General features: G+C 44.4%; 1 long non-coding RNA gene across 1 annotated transcript in view; it reads right to left on the bottom strand.

Moving 5' to 3' along the window:
• Nucleotides 1–7,910, bottom strand: part of LOC126987520 (uncharacterized) — a 38,701-nt gene extending 30,791 nt beyond the window's left edge. Inside the window, exon 1 of the long non-coding RNA XR_007740970.1 lies at nucleotides 7,774–7,910. This is a non-coding gene — a long non-coding RNA (uncharacterized LOC126987520). The remainder of the gene's footprint in view (nucleotides 1–7,773) is intronic.
• Between the last annotated feature and the right edge of the window lie 8,811 nt (nucleotides 7,911–16,721).

Genomic DNA, 16,721 nt, shown 5'->3' on the forward strand with positions numbered 1-16,721 from the left:
GTGGGGTTAGTCACTACCACTCACGCAGCTTAAGCATTGTGGAAGGAAAAGAAGATTGAAGAGCCTTTTGATGGTAAAATCAGGATCATTGTAGAAGGAATTCTGAGCCTCTAGAAAATTGTAAAAATGTTTGAATCTCTCTTAAAAAACAATATCAGGGTAGCTGTAAAAATAAGTAAGCCATGAAAACACACACACACACACACACACACACACACACACACACACACACACACACACACACACACACACACACACACACACACACACTCACTCACTCACACTCACGCATACACACAGTTACACACACACAAACACAGTTACACACACACACACACACACACACACACACACACACACACACACACACACACACACACACACACACACACACACACACACACACACACACACACACACACACACACACACAAGCACGCACGCACGCAAAGCAAGAGTTTACAATAAATAACATTGACATGGTCTATATAGCCCAATTTTAACGGATCAGTCGCGATGTTACATAAAACTAATCAAACTAGATTCACGTAGAACAAACAAGCGTGCGACATTAACTTCATCTAGATCCTCAGCTTATACTGCACACACATAACTCGTTTTGATATGCATAAACACTTTTACTCTCACCGGCTTGAGGCAACATTAATTTCAGGAAGGTCTGAGGACCCGGAACTAAGGCACTTCATTCATCTCGCAACTCTTGGTTTCGAATTAATATTTACACAGGTAAGTTACGTGTGTCGCTGGTCTCCGGAGCGCGTTTACACAGCTCAGCATCCAAGGCGAGGGCAAACACTGCCGACGCGCCATCAGTCTCTATTCAACACGAGGACGACGACGACAACGACACACACAGCGACATACACACACACACACACACAACGACAAACACACACACACACACACACACACACACACTCACACTCACACAAACACACACGCACGCACGCTTTATAGAACCATTGGACCTGGATTTTACGAGCGAATAGAGTCGTTGAACGGGATGCATCAAGCGCACAAAGCACTGCTACCAAGACAAAGGCTCTGGTCACGTACTCTGAAGTGTCTTAGCTCTCCTGGTGACACTTTATCCACACGGACGCATCCCTTCGTCACGATTATTATAAAAGGACAAACTAAGCTGGATACATTGAGGACATTAAACATTAACTGCTAAGAAAACACGCAATGATCGCGTACTCTGAGACGATTAAGTTTTCCTGGTGACCTTTTATCCACACGGACGCTTCCTCTCATTTTGGCTCATACAAAAGGACAGAAACTAAGCTGGATGCACTGAGAACGCTAGCCATTTACATGCATTGATCACGTACTTTGAGGCGATTTAGCTTCACATGGGAACACTTTATACACATTTTTTCATCCATCTCGACTCTACAAATGAACAGACGCATTAAACTGGATACATATAGAACACAAGGTTATTTCCAAGACACGTTTTGGAGAAATGATCTTGACTTTATACTGACCTTTATTTCGATATTAGCATTAACCCCCCATTAGCACTTCATGGTGTTTGTTGCCTAGTCCTGGAATTAATTCAGTTCATTTTATTAATATACCAAAGGGTTTGGCAAGACTGCCAATGCTCGGCCGTGAAAGGAATCAATCTTTACTATTATTGATTCATCATTCCATACGGTAAAATAGTCTCAGGGCCGAACGAAAATAATGAGAGCTCGTTAAGAAGCCGTTTCTACAAGAGAAATGGAAGAATGAGCCAAAAAGATGATATCGATTTATTTCAACGAACTGAGGTGCGGGCAGGGGTTTGCAGGTGGGAGCGTGCAGGTGGAGGGGAGGGGGGGGTGCGGTACGGTGGGTGGAACACAATCCAGGGCTGCGGGACGCCTTCGTTACCTCTTTTTACTTCTCTTTGGATGGGCTGTCGATGAAAAGGAAGACCGTGCAAGGGAAAAAAGAATCTGCAGGTTTTGCGAAGTTATGAATCTATATTACACCTAAAAAATTAACTTCGAATGAAAAAAAACTATTTTCTTTTCTTACCTCTTTTTGTTTTGTTTGGAAGGGCTGACGATGAAAAGGGAAGCCCGCGCAAGACATAACAGAGGTGTGAAGGATTTTACGATTATGATTCTAAACTACACCTCAGAAAAATACCTTCGTAATATAAAAAAAATCAACAGAAAAATGAGCCTTATTCAAGAAAATAACAAAAACATGCAGATCGTAGGCAAGTCTTGTGCGAGCTTAAGATATAAACAAATCATTTTAAACAGCACTGATGATACAAAAATAAACCACAGGAACATTACGACTCGAAAGAAAAAAAGAAAAATGTGACTGACTATCCTATCTAGCGCGGGAAGGAAAATTCACACCTCCATACACAAGTACTTCCCATGAAAACTTTAGCATAAGTTGTTTAGTTTCCATAAGATTATGTAAATGTTACCTCGGTGGAAAAATTTACCGCGAAGCTAAGAGGCGTCGCCGCGCGGAGATTGTTTTCTGTAAGGCGCCCAAACCCGCGGTTCTGAAAGGAGTGAACTCGCAGCGCTGACGAGGAGGCTTTAGACACCCACCCCCGAGGCCTGTTAAGTGTATGTGTGTGTGTGTGTGTCCCAGAAGTAGGCTCACACAGGGCCGTCATGAGAGGTTTTTGGGAAAAAGACATAACATTTTCTGTTTTCTTTTTGAAGGGCAAAAACAAAGATAAAGGGATGTGTGTGTGTGTGTGTGTGTGCGTGTGTGTGTGTGTGTGTCCCAGAAGTAGGTTCACACAGGGCCGTCATGAGAGGTTTTGGGGACAAAGACATGACACATTTTCTGTTTTCTTTTTGAAGGGCAGAAACAAAGATAAAGCGATGTGTGTGTGTGTGTGTGTGTTAGTGTTAGTGTTAGTGTGTGTGTGTGTGTGTGTGTGTGTGTGTGTGTGTGTGTGTGTGTGTGTGTGTGTGTAGATTAATAATTATGTGTGTGTGGGCGGAGGACCTGCATGCTGTGGTTAATGAAAATGACAGCCTGACGCCGCTCTTTTTAATCACCAGTTGCTGCGTCATCGTCGCGAAATTCACCAGCAAACAGTTGAGGAAAGAGACTTGAAAACCCCTTCCCCGGTATTTATTACCTTGCGCGTCCTACTTCTGGCATAACAAAAAAAAACAAAAAAAAAGAGAGAGGGAAAAGAGGAGAGGAAGATGATTAAAAAAGTCCAGGGAAGAGATTTTAACACTCCTTCCCCCTTCCTGAAACCTCATTTATGCTTCCTGTTTCTGGTATCACAAAAGGAAAGGAGGAAAAGGAAGAAGTGGAGAGGAAGATGAAGGATAGATTCAACAAGGACACATGAAGACTAATAGAAGGCCAAGGGGAGGCTCTTCGTCTCATCAACTCTCCTCCTCTTACTGATAGTCTTCTACCCCTTAAATTCCGCCGCTATGTTGCTTCTCTTTCCATCTTCTATCGATATTTTCATGCTGACTGCTCTTCTGAACTTGATAACTGCATGCCTCCCCCACTCCCGCGGCCCCGCTGCACACGACTTTCTACTCATGCTCATCCCTATACTGTCCAAACCCCTTATGCAAGAGTTAACCAACATCTCCATTCTTTCATCTCCTTGACTGGTAAACTCTGGAACAGTCTTCCATCGTCTATATTTCCTCTTGCCTATGACTTGACCTCTTTCAAGAAGAGTGTATCAAGACACCTCTCCACCCGAAATTGACCTCTCTTTTGGCTACTCTTTCCTTCTTACTTTTGTGGGAGCGGCGAGTAGCGGGCTTTTTTTTGTACTCTTTTTGTTGCTATTGAGCCATATAATTGATGTAAAAAAAAGAAAGGAAGCAAGGAGAAGGAGGAAGACGGAGTGATGAAAGGTAGAGATGCGGCAAGGAAGAAGAGGCAAGAGAGGAGGGAAGGAAATTGAAGGGAGGAGGAACATGGGAAGGGGGAAAGGTATAAGGATTCTATACACACGGTAGAACGAAGGCAAGTAGGGAGGAAGGAAGGAAGAAGGGAAGACAATAGGGTGAGTTCAACAAGAAACACTGCAAGGCGAGCGAACGTTTATCTCGCACGTTACGTTTAGGAATGAAAATGAATAGCAAAATGAAACTGCTGCAAACGCGCAACTGTAATACGAAACGATCAAATCTGGCAAGGACGAGAAACGAAACTCGAGCGGGGCCTGTAACACACACACACACACACACACACACACACACATACGCACTGCAATGTGTACTCGACCGGGTGTAGGTAATATTATTTGAAGGCTTTCCAGCATGTTACTTTTATGGACGCTCGCAAATCTCTCTCTCTCTCTCTCTCTCTCTCTCTCTCTCTCTCTCTCTCTCTCTCTCTCTCTCTCTGAGGGTACACGTGTGTTCTCGCAGCAGCCTCCCTGCCATGCCGAGCTAAAAGGATTAAGTAAAATAGAAAAAATATAAATGTGCCTGCCAAATCTTTTTATTTATCGTGAATGACAGAAGTGATGTTTACAAGTTGAGTCTGGATTATATAAACGAGCTATTGCATATAAACAAGGCAAACACACACACACACACACACACACACACACACACACACACACACACACATACACACACACATATAATGAACTCGTTGTTTTACTAAGAGAGAGAGAGAGAGAGAGAGAGAGAGAGAGAGAGAGAGAGAGAGAGAGAGAGAGAGAGAGAGAGAGAGAGAGAGAGAGAGAGAGAGAGAGAGAGAGAGAGAGAGAGAGAGAGAGAGAGAGAGAGAGAGAGAGAATGTAACACTAATGCAAGAACGAGGGGAGGTGAATGGAGGACAACGATGAGTAAGAGAAAGAGAAAGAAGAAGTGGAAGATGATAAAGAGCAAAGGGAAGGACGAAAAAGGCGGAAGAAGAACAAGAAAAAAAAGAGTATTAGGAAGCAAGAGAAAAGGAGGGAAAGAAACAAGAAAAAAAAGAGGAGGAGGAGGAGGAAGAGTAAGAGGAGGAGGAGGAGGAGGAGGAGGAGGCGAGAATGAGTGAGGTGAGGAAGCAAAATACTCCTTCCTCACCGAATTAACTAAAAATTCACGAGAAAATTACACAGTTTAAGAAAAGTTATTATTAATCTCCTTCTTGATGGTGAAAGCAGGAGGAGGAGGAGGAGGTGGAGGAGGGAGGAGCAGGAGGAGGAGGAGGAGGAGGAGGAGGAGGAGGAGGAGGAGGACGAGGAACAGTGTATGCGTTAGGAGGGAGAAATGAAGAGAGGGGCAGAGGAAGGGAAAGGAAGGGGAAAGGAAGGAACTGAGAGATGGAAGTAATGAAGGGGAGAAGAGAAGAAGTAGGGGAATGAAAAAGAGAGAAGGCTATGTGAGGAGGTACTGAGAATGGCGAGGGGAGGTGGAGAGGTACAGGAAGGGATGGAAAGACAGGGAGAGAAGGGAAATGAAGGAAAGGTGACGGTGAACAAAGGAAGAGACTGAGGAAGAGGGGGAGGAGAGGTAAGAGAAAAGTAGGATAAGAAAGACGAGAAGAGGAGGGAGGAAGAGAGGAAGGGGAAGGAAAGAATAGTAGTGGTTGTCTTGCTATTCCTGTAAAATAATTGGGCGGGACTCACTACCTCATTTTTACTTCCTGTATATAAAAAGACAAAAACATGGAGGGAGAGAGAGAAAAAAAGCGAAAAAAAGGAAGAGAATGATAACATACATCTCCCCGCATACGCCCCTGCAGTGCCGCGCCTATAAATAAACTGACACACTGAAGACGAACAGAAAAAGGAGGCCGCACGAACACACAAAAACTTGGAAATAAAACGAAATAACCAGGAAAAGAACCAGAGTACAAGACAACGCCGCGAAGGGGACGACTGAGGCGAGCTTGTGGAGAAACGAAGACTTGGTAAAAGGTGAAGCAAGAAAAAAAGAAAACAATAAATGCTGGAAAGTTAAAAGAAGAATGACAAAAATTAAAAACTATGAAAAGAACCAGAATACAAGAGAACAGATGGATGGGGGCGACTGAGGCGAACTTTTGGCTAAACAGCTACACGGAAAAAAAGTGAAGCAAACAGAAAATCAAAATATAAACGAATAAATAAAATAAAATAATCAGGAAGAATACCAAAATGCAAGGAAATGGCGCCTGGGGAATGAAATAAAAGAGTTTATATACGAAATGGTACACAGGAAAAAGTAAAGAGGGGAAAGGAAAAAGAAAACATGAAAGTAACGTTTTGTCGTTAATACAATATGAAGAAAAATATATAAAAAGTAAATGGCGAGTGTAAAGACAAGAGATAATTGGACAGTTTGGTTCTGTTAGTTCATTTATGATAGGAATGAAGGAATATGGATGCGGAGGTGGAGGGGGGTGGATATGATGGTGATGGTAGTGATGGTGGTGGTGATGATAATATTGATGGTAGTTATACGTCATTCTAGATTTGTTAATTAGTAGTAATGATGTAGTAATATGAGGTGGTGATGATTGTGGTGATGGTGATGATTGTGGTGATGGTGATGATTGTGGTGATGGTGATGAGTGATGCAGCATTCATATACTTCGTTTAAGTACGCCTGTCACCATACGATTATGTGTAATAATAATAATAATAATAATAATAATAATAATAATAATAATAATAATAATAATAATAATAATAATAATAATAATAATAATAATAATAATAATAATAATAATAGGTTTATTAAGGTATGGCAACCGTTTGGCTGAAAATATACAAAATGTAAATACAATAAACAAATACTAAATAGGCTACGCTAAAGGCGCGGTAGGGTGGGGGGGTGGTTTGGGAAAGCTAGAAATAGAGACAAAAGAGACAGGGAGGGTAGTGTGAAGGGGTCAGGTAGAGGATGGCGGCGAGGTGCTAATCTATACCGCGGCCCTTTGGGTTAACAGGGCTATCACTGCTGGGCATTGTTTATCATCCGCACTATCGCCGGCACTGCGCTTCGTTTGAATCGGTCGGTTCGCGGCGCCCTGAAGGGGGTGTTTATTGTGGTGATTGCTGAAGCGGGTGGGTGAAGCACTGGGTGTTCGTTACTAACCGACTATCATATTTGAGTCGACACAAACAACTGGCGTTGCCAGATGGGGATTATTTTACCATATTGAAAACCTATAAGGTTGATATATATGTAATGTGTGGTGTGTGGGGGATGGATGTAAGAGAGAGCGCGAAGTGCTGCCCGCCCATATGGGTCGTACAGCGACGCGCCCTCGACTTTTTCTCGACCATGCGTGCGACGTCGAGCGTCGTCGAGCGGCTAGACTAGGGGCGGTCGCGCATAGTCGCCAGACCCTGCGTTCATCGCGAACCGTCGCAACGGGTTTTATTTTCAAAATTGGGCTCCTCTGCGTACCGTCGCGCGCATTCACGCACGATTCACCTCGACGTCCCCTCGCCTGTCGCCCTCGTGTGCGTATAGGCGAGCGCCCCTCCCTCGCCATGTTGCTGTGAGTTGAAACAGAGGCAAACACGCAGAGACAATGGCGATGCTCCCACGATTTCGTGCATTTTCAAAATCGCCAACCGTCGCAGAGCGAAATCGCAGATGTGTGATCCCAGCATAAGTAAAAGGATGGGAGGAGGAGTACAATGGGGATGTAAGTAATAATAGTAGTAGTAGTAGTAGTAGAAGTAGTAGTAGTAGTAGGAGGAAGAGGAAGAGGAGGAGGAGGCGGTGGAGGAGAAGAGGAAGAGGAAGGGGAGGAGGAGGAAGCTGAAGAGGAGGAGGAGAACACAGCAACAAAAGAAGACAAACTAACCTGAACGCAAACCTTCGTAATTAAAGACAAAGGCAAGATCTTGGGAACGAGGAGGAGGAGGAGGAGGAAGCACTGAAGGCAGGAGAAATATTACTGCATTGCTCTCGCAGCCTCTCCTCGCCCCAACTCGCAGCGCCTCGACGAGGAGAAACTTTCAACAACGAAAAGAAAAAAAAGCAGAAGCGGAACTCTGACTAAACTGCTTCAACTAGGCGAAGAGGAGGAGGAGCAAGCCCGCGGCAACAACGTTATGGCACGGAGCTCCGAAGTAAATGAATTGACGAAACGAGACAGCGAAGAGGTTTTTATTTTATGATGGTTGTTAAGATTTATGGGAGGGATTAATTGGGGAAGTGATTTTGGGAAGTTGCACAAACTGAAGTGGGAACGCGTAGTAATTGGATTATCACACTTGAACACCAGTGACATGGGTTTGGTGGTGGTGGTAGTAGTAGTAGTGGTAGAAGTAGTAGTAGTAGTAGTAGTAGTAGTAGTAGTAGAAGTGGTAGTAGTAATTTAAAGTGACAAGACCCGCAGTAGCACTTGAAGTATCAATAGGACCAACGCAACCACTACCATCACTACCAAAAATCGCTCCCACCACCACCACCATCACCACCACCAAGGAAATTAGCAGAGAACAATAGTTTGATATGCGAGATTAAACAACCCCCCGCCGTTCACCCCCCGCCGACGTTCCTCCCCTACACCCACCAATCCACCCACCACCCAACCCACACCCTGAGCCAATCCCTTACCCCCGGCAGTGGCCAAGTCGGCACAAGTTTGCCACTATTGTTTGTGGAAGAGTCGGTAAAACTTTGTTCAATCTCGGCTGATGGGGAGCAACGGGGAAATGCCTGCCAGAGGGGGCGAGGAGGAGGAGGAGCCTGAGGAAGAGGAAAGTAGCAAAGGAGAAAAGAAAGATAAAGAACAAAGGAAGGAGGAGAAGGACTTGGCACGAAGAGAACTAGGTAAATTAGGAAAGGGAGGGACAGAGGGGAGAATAAATGGAAGATGAGAGGAGATAACCGAGAGGAAGGGAGTGAAGAAAGGGAGAGGGGGTAGTGAAGGGAGTACTAGTAGTATTAGGATGAGGAGGTAACAAGAAGGAGAAAGGGAAGAGGAATTGAAGAGACAAGAGCTTCAGTGAAAGGAAGGAAAAAAAGGGAAAAGATAACTGAGGGGAAAGGAGAAACGAAAAAAGGGGAAAGGGAAGGAATGGCTGCATTAAGTAAAATGAGTGGCTGTTGGGGAAGAAAAAAATAAGAAGCAAAAGTTGGGATACGATATACGTGTGTGTTGGGCGATACATATATATTTAAGGAGGCATAAGATTAGGCAGGGTGGTCCCTCTCCTCTCCTGAGGTGCTCCATATTTCATCATCTCTCTATAATTTATGGTCTGCAAGGAAGACATATTGAGGGTTGAAAGTCCTATTGCATTTCCTACACATTAATCCACTGCTATGTGTGGGTAGGCGGTGGCTGAGTGGTTAGCGTGCGGGCTCCGCATTCACCGAGTGATGGACGACGAGGGTTCGAATCCGCACGCTACCACCTGGGATTTTTCAGTCACCGCCGAGTGGCCCAAGACTACCCACATGCTGTCCTGAAGAACACCCATCAACTCGGACTCTAGAAGAAACCGTCCAAGTGAATCAAGAATGAGTTCCGGGGGGCAGCATGAGCCAAGAATAAATGACGCCACTATAAAAATTGCCTGCGCCATGACGGGCTTGGGCCGACCACCAGGCCCCTGAAGAAAGCCTACCGGCGCTATAGGCGAACACGTAAAAAAAATAAAAAAATAAAGTCCTTTGTATTTTTCTCTTCACCTCTCCCTACCTTCCTTCTTTATCTTCCTTCTTTCATTCCTTTCTTTCTCTCCCTACCTTCCATCCTCTCCAATTTCCTTTATTCCTCCTTTCCTTACCTCCCTACCTTCTTTCCCTTCCTTCCTTCCCTCCTCACCTTCCTTCCTTCCCTACCTTCCTTCCCTGCCACATTTATTCCCTTCCAACCTTCCTTCCCTCCTCCTTTCCTTCCCTTCCTACTTGTCTTTCTTTCCTATCTTCTTTCCCTTCCTCCCTTCCTTCCCTCCCTATATTCTTTCCCGCCGACCTTCCTACCTTCCTTCCCTCCCTGCCTTCCTTCCCTCCCACCTTCCTTCCCTTCCTTCCTGCCCTCCTTCCCTCCCTCCCTTCCTTCTCTCACTACTTATTTCCTTCCCTCTGTACCTTCCTTCTTCCCGTAGTGAGGTTGATTCGGGCTGTAACAAAAGTGACTCCTCTTCAAACCCTATAACCTGTGATATTTTTTTCTTCTACTCCATCGCGCAGGTTAGTGTGTGTGTGTGTGTGTGTGTGTGTGTGTGTGTGTGTGTGTGTGTGTGTGTGTGTGTGTGTGTGTGTGTGTGTGTGTGTGTGTGTGTGTGTGTGTGTGTGTGTGTGTGTAAGCAAACGCCGCCTTCCTACTCTCGAAAAGATATAAAAGAAATAAGCCAGCAAGAAGACACTCCGTCACCGTCTCTTCCCGGCACTTTCATGATTAAATAACGAGTTAATTTAGTCATGTCAACACAGGCATTGTCCAGGACCCCGCCACGCTCCTCCTCCTCCTCTTGCTGTTGCTCATTTTGCTCCCTCTCCCCTCCATCCCTTCACATCTCGACTCATTCTTCATTCTTCTCCTCTGCTCACCCTCCCTCTCTCTGTTTACTCGTCACTCTCCTTCTTAGCCCCTTAACCTTCCCTCACCTCTCTTCATTTCCCATCTTTCTCCTCCTCTTAATATTGCTCCTTCTTTTTCTTCTTCCCGTTTCTCCATCCATCTCCCTTCCTTCCATAACTTCCTATCATCCTCTTTCTTTATGGACCACTACCTCTGTTCTTCCCTCCCCATAATCTTCCTCCCCCTCCTTCTCCTCCTCTAGCTATTCTTCCTTCCTGCTCCCCTTCATTTCCGTTCACATTAATCACAAGAGTCATTACCGCAGCACAATCTGGATATCCCAGGAATTAAACTTCGACTCCATGAAAGGAAAAAAGTTTCTCACCCGCCTAAAAAGAGAAAAGAGAGAGGGAAAGAAAAAAAGAGAAGTTTTGTATGTGGGTCCATCTTAATTGATTCTCTTTATTATTAATTTAGATGCCCAGCGGCTGACTCTTATCTTTGGGCGCCCAGGAGGGAAAAGTTTTTGAAGCTCTTGGGATTATGGCCGCGAGGTGGAGAACGAGAGGTGATGAAGAGAATGGAGGAGTATGTGGGAAGGGAGGGGGGTGGGTGGAGGAGGAGGAGCAGGACGAGGAGGAAGAGGAGGCTAAAGAAGAGAGGAAAGTGGTGACAGGTGAGGAAGTGCTAAAAACAAAGGAGTAGGTAGTGGGTAGTAGTGGTGTCCCACAGGGTTCTGTCCTATCTCCCACTCTTTTTCTGTTGTTCATTGATGATCTTCTTTCCAAAACGAACTGTCCTATCCATTCCTACGCCGATGATTCCACTCTGCATTACTCAACTTCTTTTAATAGAAGACCCACTCCACAGGAACTTAACGACTCAAGGCTGGAGGCTGCAGAACGCTTAGCCTCAGACCTTACTATTATTTCCGATTGGGGCAAGAAGAACCTGGTGTCCTTCAACGCCTCAAAAACACAGTTTCTCCACATATCCACTCGACACAATCTTCCAAACAACTATCCCCTATTCTTTGACAGCACCCAGCTATCACCTTCCTCAACACTAAACATCCTCGGTTTATCCTTAACTCAAAATCTCAACTGGAAACTTCATATCTCATCTCTTACTAAATCAGCTTCCTCGAGGCTGGGCGTTCTGTACCGTCTCCGCCAGTTCTTCTCCCCTGCACAGTTGCTGTCCATATACAGGGGCCTTGTCCGCCCTCGTATGGAGTATGCATCTCATGTGTGGGGGGGCTCCACTCACACAGTTCTTCTGGACAGAGTGGAGGCTAAGGCTCTTCGTCTCATCAGCTCTCCTCCTCATACTGATAGTCTTCTACCTCTTAAATTCCGCCGCAATGTTGCCTCTCTTTCTATCTTCTATCGATATTTCCACGCTGACTGCTCTTCTGAACTTGCTAACTGCATGCCTCCCCCCCTCCCGCGGCCCCGCTGCACTCGACTTTCTACTCATGCTCATCCCTATACTGTCCAAACCCCTTATGCAAGAGTTAACCAGCATCTTCACTCTTTCATCCCTCACGCTGGTAAACTCTGGAACAATCTTCCTTCATCTGTATTTCCTCCTGCCTACGACTTGAACTCTTTCAAGAGGAGGGCATCAGGACACCTCTCCTTCCGTATTTGATCTTGCTTTCGGCCACCTCTTTTGTTTCTTTTTTAGGAGCAGCGAGTAGCGGGCTTTTTTTATTATTGTTTTCTTTTTTTGTGTGCCCTTGAGCTGCCTCCTTTGTTGTAAAAAAAAAAAAAAAAAAAAAAAGGGGTGGAGAAGCAACAGTAGGATTAGGAGGGAGGAGTGAAGGCGTAGCAGTAAGAGGAGGAGGAGGAGGAGGGGGGGGGGCGGAGGAGGAGGAGGAGGAGGAGGTGGAGGAGGGGGCGGAATATACATGGATTACAGCAAGGAAAACACCATAGGAAGAATAAAAAAAAAATCTGTGAAAAGATATACGTGAGTCAGCCATTCCGAATACTGCTTTTTTGCTAACACTAAAATTAATTAACGTGTTGCTCCCGTCAGTGTTCCAGGGGTTGGATTCTAGGAAGGTCGACCTGTTCTCAGTAATTTATTGAGTCACGGAGATTTTTTTTTGCGGGCTTTTTTTGTGGGCTTTTTTTTCTGCGTTTTTTTTTCTGCGGGCTTTTTTTCTGCGGGCTTTTTTTCTGCGGGCTTTTTTTCTGCGGGCTTTTTTTTTGCTGGCTTTTTTTCTGCGGGCTCTTTTCCTGCGGACTTTTTTTCTGCAGGCTTTTTTTTCTGCGGGCTTTTTTTTCTGCGGGCTTTTTTTCTGCGGGCTTTTTTTCTGCGGGCTTTTTTTCTGCGGGCTTTTTTTCTGCGGGCTTTTTTTCTGCGGGCTTTTTTTCTGCGGGCTTTTTTTCTGCGGGCTTTTTTTCTGCAGGCTTTTTTTTCTGCGGGCTTTTTTTTCTGCGAGTTTTTTCTGCGGGCTTTTTTTCTGCAGGCTTTTTTTCTGCGGGCTTTTTTTCTGCGGGCTTTTTTTCTGCAGGCTTTTTTTCTGCGGGCTTTTTTTCTGCGGGCTTTTTTTTTCTGCGGGCTTTTTTTTCTGCGGGTTTTTTTTCTGCAGACTTTTTTTTCTGCGGGCTTTTTTTTCTGCGGGCTTTTTTTTCTGCGGGTTTTTTTTCTGCAGACTTTTTTTTCTGCGGGCTTTTTTTTCTGCGGGCTTTTTTTTCTGCGGGTTTTTTTTCTGCGGGCTTTTTTTTGTGGGGGCTTTTTTTTCTGCGGGCTTTTTTTTCTGGGGGCTTTTTTTCTGCACTTTTTTTTCTGGGGGCTTTTTTTCTGCAGACTTTTTTTCTGCGGGCTTTTTTTCTGCAGCCTTATTTTTCTGCGGGCTTTTTTCTGCAGGCTTTTTTCTGCAGGCTTTTTTCTGCAGGCTTTTTCTGCAGGCGGCTTTTTCTGCAGGCTTTTTTTCTGCAGGCTTTTTCTGCAGGCTTTTTTCTGCAGGCTTTTTTCTGCAGGCTTTTTCTGCAGGCTTTTTTCTGCAGGCTTTTTTTCTGCAGGCTTTTTTCTGCAGGCTTTTTCTGCAGGCTTTTTTCTGCAGGCTTTTTTCTGGGCTTTTTTCTGCAGGCTTTTTCTGCAGGCTTTTTTTCTGCGGGCTTTTTTCTGGCTTTTTCTGGGCTTTTTCTGCAGGCTTTTTTCTGCAGGCTTTTTTCTGGGCTTTTTCTGCAGGCTTTTTTCTGCGGGCTTTTTTTTTCTTTTTTTCTGCAGGCTTTTTCTGCAGGCTTTTTCTGCGGGCTTTTTTTCTGCAGGCTTTTTTTCTGCAGTTTTTTCTGCAGGCTTTTTCTGCAGGCTTTTTTCTGCAGGCTTTTTCTGCAGGCTTTTTTTCTGCGGGCTTTTTTTCTGCGGGCTTTTTTCTGCAGGTTTTTTTCTGCAGACTTTTTTCTGCAGGCTTTTTTTCTGCAGGCTTTTTTCTGCAGGTTTTCCTGCAGACTTTTTTCTGCAGGTTTTTCCTGCAGACTTTTTTTTCTGCGGGCTTTTTTTTTCTGCGGGCTTTTTTTTATGCGGGTTTTTTTTCTGCAGACTTTTTTTTCTGCGGGCTTTTTTTTCTGCGGGCTTTTTTTCGGCGGGTTTTTTTCCTGCAGGTTTTTTTGTGGGGGCTTTTTTTTCTGCGGGCTTTTTTTTCTGGGGGCTTTTTTTCTGCACTTTTTTTTCTGGGGGCTTTTTTTCTGCAGACTTTTTTTCTGCGGGCTTTTTTTCTGCAGACTTATTTTTCTGGGGGCTTTTTTTTCTGCGGGCTTTTTTTTCTGCGGGTTTTTTTTCTGCAGACTTTTTTTTCTGCGGGCTTTTTTTCTGCGGGCTTTTTTTCTGCGGGCTTTTTTTCTGCAGGCTTTTTTTCTGCAGGCTTTTTTTCTGCGGGCTTTTTTTCTGCAGGCTTTTTTTCTGCGGGCTTTTTTTCTGCAGGCTTTTTTTCTGCAGGCTTTTTTTCTGCGGGCTTTTTTTCTACGGGCTTTTTTTTTTTGCTGCCTTTTTTTTCATTATTGTTTTCTTTTTATTACGCCCTTGCACTGTCTCCTCTGCTGTAAAAAAAAGAAATGATGCTATAGTTTAGTAGATCGTAAAAATCCGGCGTCATGAGTGTCATAGTTTTATTTTCTCTAAGTTCCGGTTCGCAGAGTCTTACGTCATCATGCTCTTACGTTCCTTGCCATTGTCGATCAAGATTACCAAAGTAGTGTTTTTTTTTCGTCTTGGGCTATTTCCAGTGAGGGTCCGAAAGAAATATTTAACTGCTGAATTTCAAGTTCTCTCTTACTTAGATATATCAATTAATACTACAAAAACGCTTTCATCTTCTAAACATATTTTAGCTTGCGTTAAATTTCACGTATTTCACTTCCAATTTAATCATTCTCTTCTTTTGCGCCATAATTACGGAGAGGAAATCAACAAGATGAATATGCCCATAGGCCTGCATAACTGAACGTGTTGGGTGTAGCCACTGACTCAGAGCCGTTGATTTCATGCTCCCCGACTCTTCCTGTCAAAACTTTCCGCTACTTCGTGTTGCTCAGCGTCACGGCCTTGTCTCCCTTGGGTGGGTTGAGGGGGCATCAAGGTAAAGTTGGCCGGGCAGGCAGCAGCAAAGACTCTTCAGGTAAAGCAAGGATCAGAGAGAAGCGTGTTGGGTGCAGGTCAGATGGTTGTCGGGTGGTGTCTACAAGTGGGGAAGAGGTGTGGGGAGATGAGAGGATGGAGTGGATGGAAGAGAAGGGAAGAGAGGGAAGGGACATAATGCAACGGGAAGGGAAAGTAAAGAAAGTGAAAGGAAGGGGAGACATAAGAGGGAAAGGGACGAAAAAGGAGGTGAGAGATCAGAAAGGGAGACAAAGGAATAGAACGTGGAGGAGGAGGTGAAGGGTGGGAAGGGATGAGGCAGGAGGGAGAGAGGTGGACTGATACTAAATAATGAACACATATTAAAGGGAAGAGATGGAAAGGTAGGGATGGGAAAGAAAGGCCAGGGGGAGAACGGGACGGAACGGAACGGAAAGGCATGGGAAGGGAAGGAAAAATATGAGGTGAATAATATAAAACAATAGGAGATATGGACGGTAGGAAACGGAAAGGGTAGAAAATAGGGATTCGAGAGGGGAAAAAACATGGAAGTGAGAACAAGTTAGAAGGGAATGGGAGAGAAAGAAAGAAGGTATGGGAGTGATGAAGGAAGGAAAGGGGTGAGAGACATGAAGAAGAAAAGAAAAACTATCTAACAATAAGAAAAACATAAGAGAGAGACTAAACGAGACGGAGCAGATGAAGCAGTTGAAGAGGAGAGGAAAGGAGAAAAGAGGAGTGAGGTGGATGACATCATGATAAGTATTATTACCGAGGGAACAAACACTCGAGAGGCAGTGAAATATTGATGTGACAGACGGAAAGACACACGTCAAGATGAACTCCAAACAGGATGAGAGCGAGGATGTTTGACAGTACTTGAGAATATAGAACTTGCATGCGCCATTACGAAAGTACTAACGGGAGGGGGGGATGAGGGATGAGAGAGGCAGGTGTTTGTGTGTGTGTGTGTGTGTGTGTGTGAGGGTGAGCGGGAAGAGGCTAAAAAAAAAGAGAAGGAACAAAGACTCACCGTGTTCCAAGCACTTCAGGGGCGATAAATTATGGAAAGGGAAAAATACAGCTCAGGAATTAATGGACTGCAAACAGGGACTCGCTCTCGAAAACAACAGGAGAAAAAAGAAAAAAGAAAAAAACATCCGTTCGTTCCTCTTGTTCGCTTTTTTCCCCCAAAGTACGACGACGACGAAGATGATAAAGATGAAGAAGAATAAAAGAAAAAGAAGTTAAAGAAGAAAAAGAAAAAGATGATGGTAATGATAATGAAGACGAAAAGAGAGACTAAGAAGATAAAGAAGCAGAACAAGAATATGAACAAATAGAGGAACGTGAACAGACAGCAAGAAAAACAAAAAGCATAATAAACAAGTGCAAGCAGATAATGCTGGTGATAGCGATTAAGAATAAACACCAAAAAAAAAGTCGACGAAAAAGAAGAAAAGAAAAAGAACGGGCAAGGATGCAGCAACAACAAAGGAAAAAAAAAATCCAGTCTTCCAATCTCCTTGCCCTCTCATAAGGAAAATGAAATGAGACAAGAAACAAAAATACACACCAAAAAACGTAACAACAGCTACAAAACACCCCCCCTTCCTCCCCTCCTCCCCCCCCTAACCCTGCGCCTCTACACACAACAACCGTCTGATTCATTCCGTCTATAAACG

This window comes from Eriocheir sinensis, chromosome 65 (genome assembly GCF_024679095.1).
Source record: "Eriocheir sinensis breed Jianghai 21 chromosome 65, ASM2467909v1, whole genome shotgun sequence".
NCBI classification, from domain to species: domain Eukaryota; kingdom Metazoa; phylum Arthropoda; class Malacostraca; order Decapoda; family Varunidae; genus Eriocheir; species Eriocheir sinensis.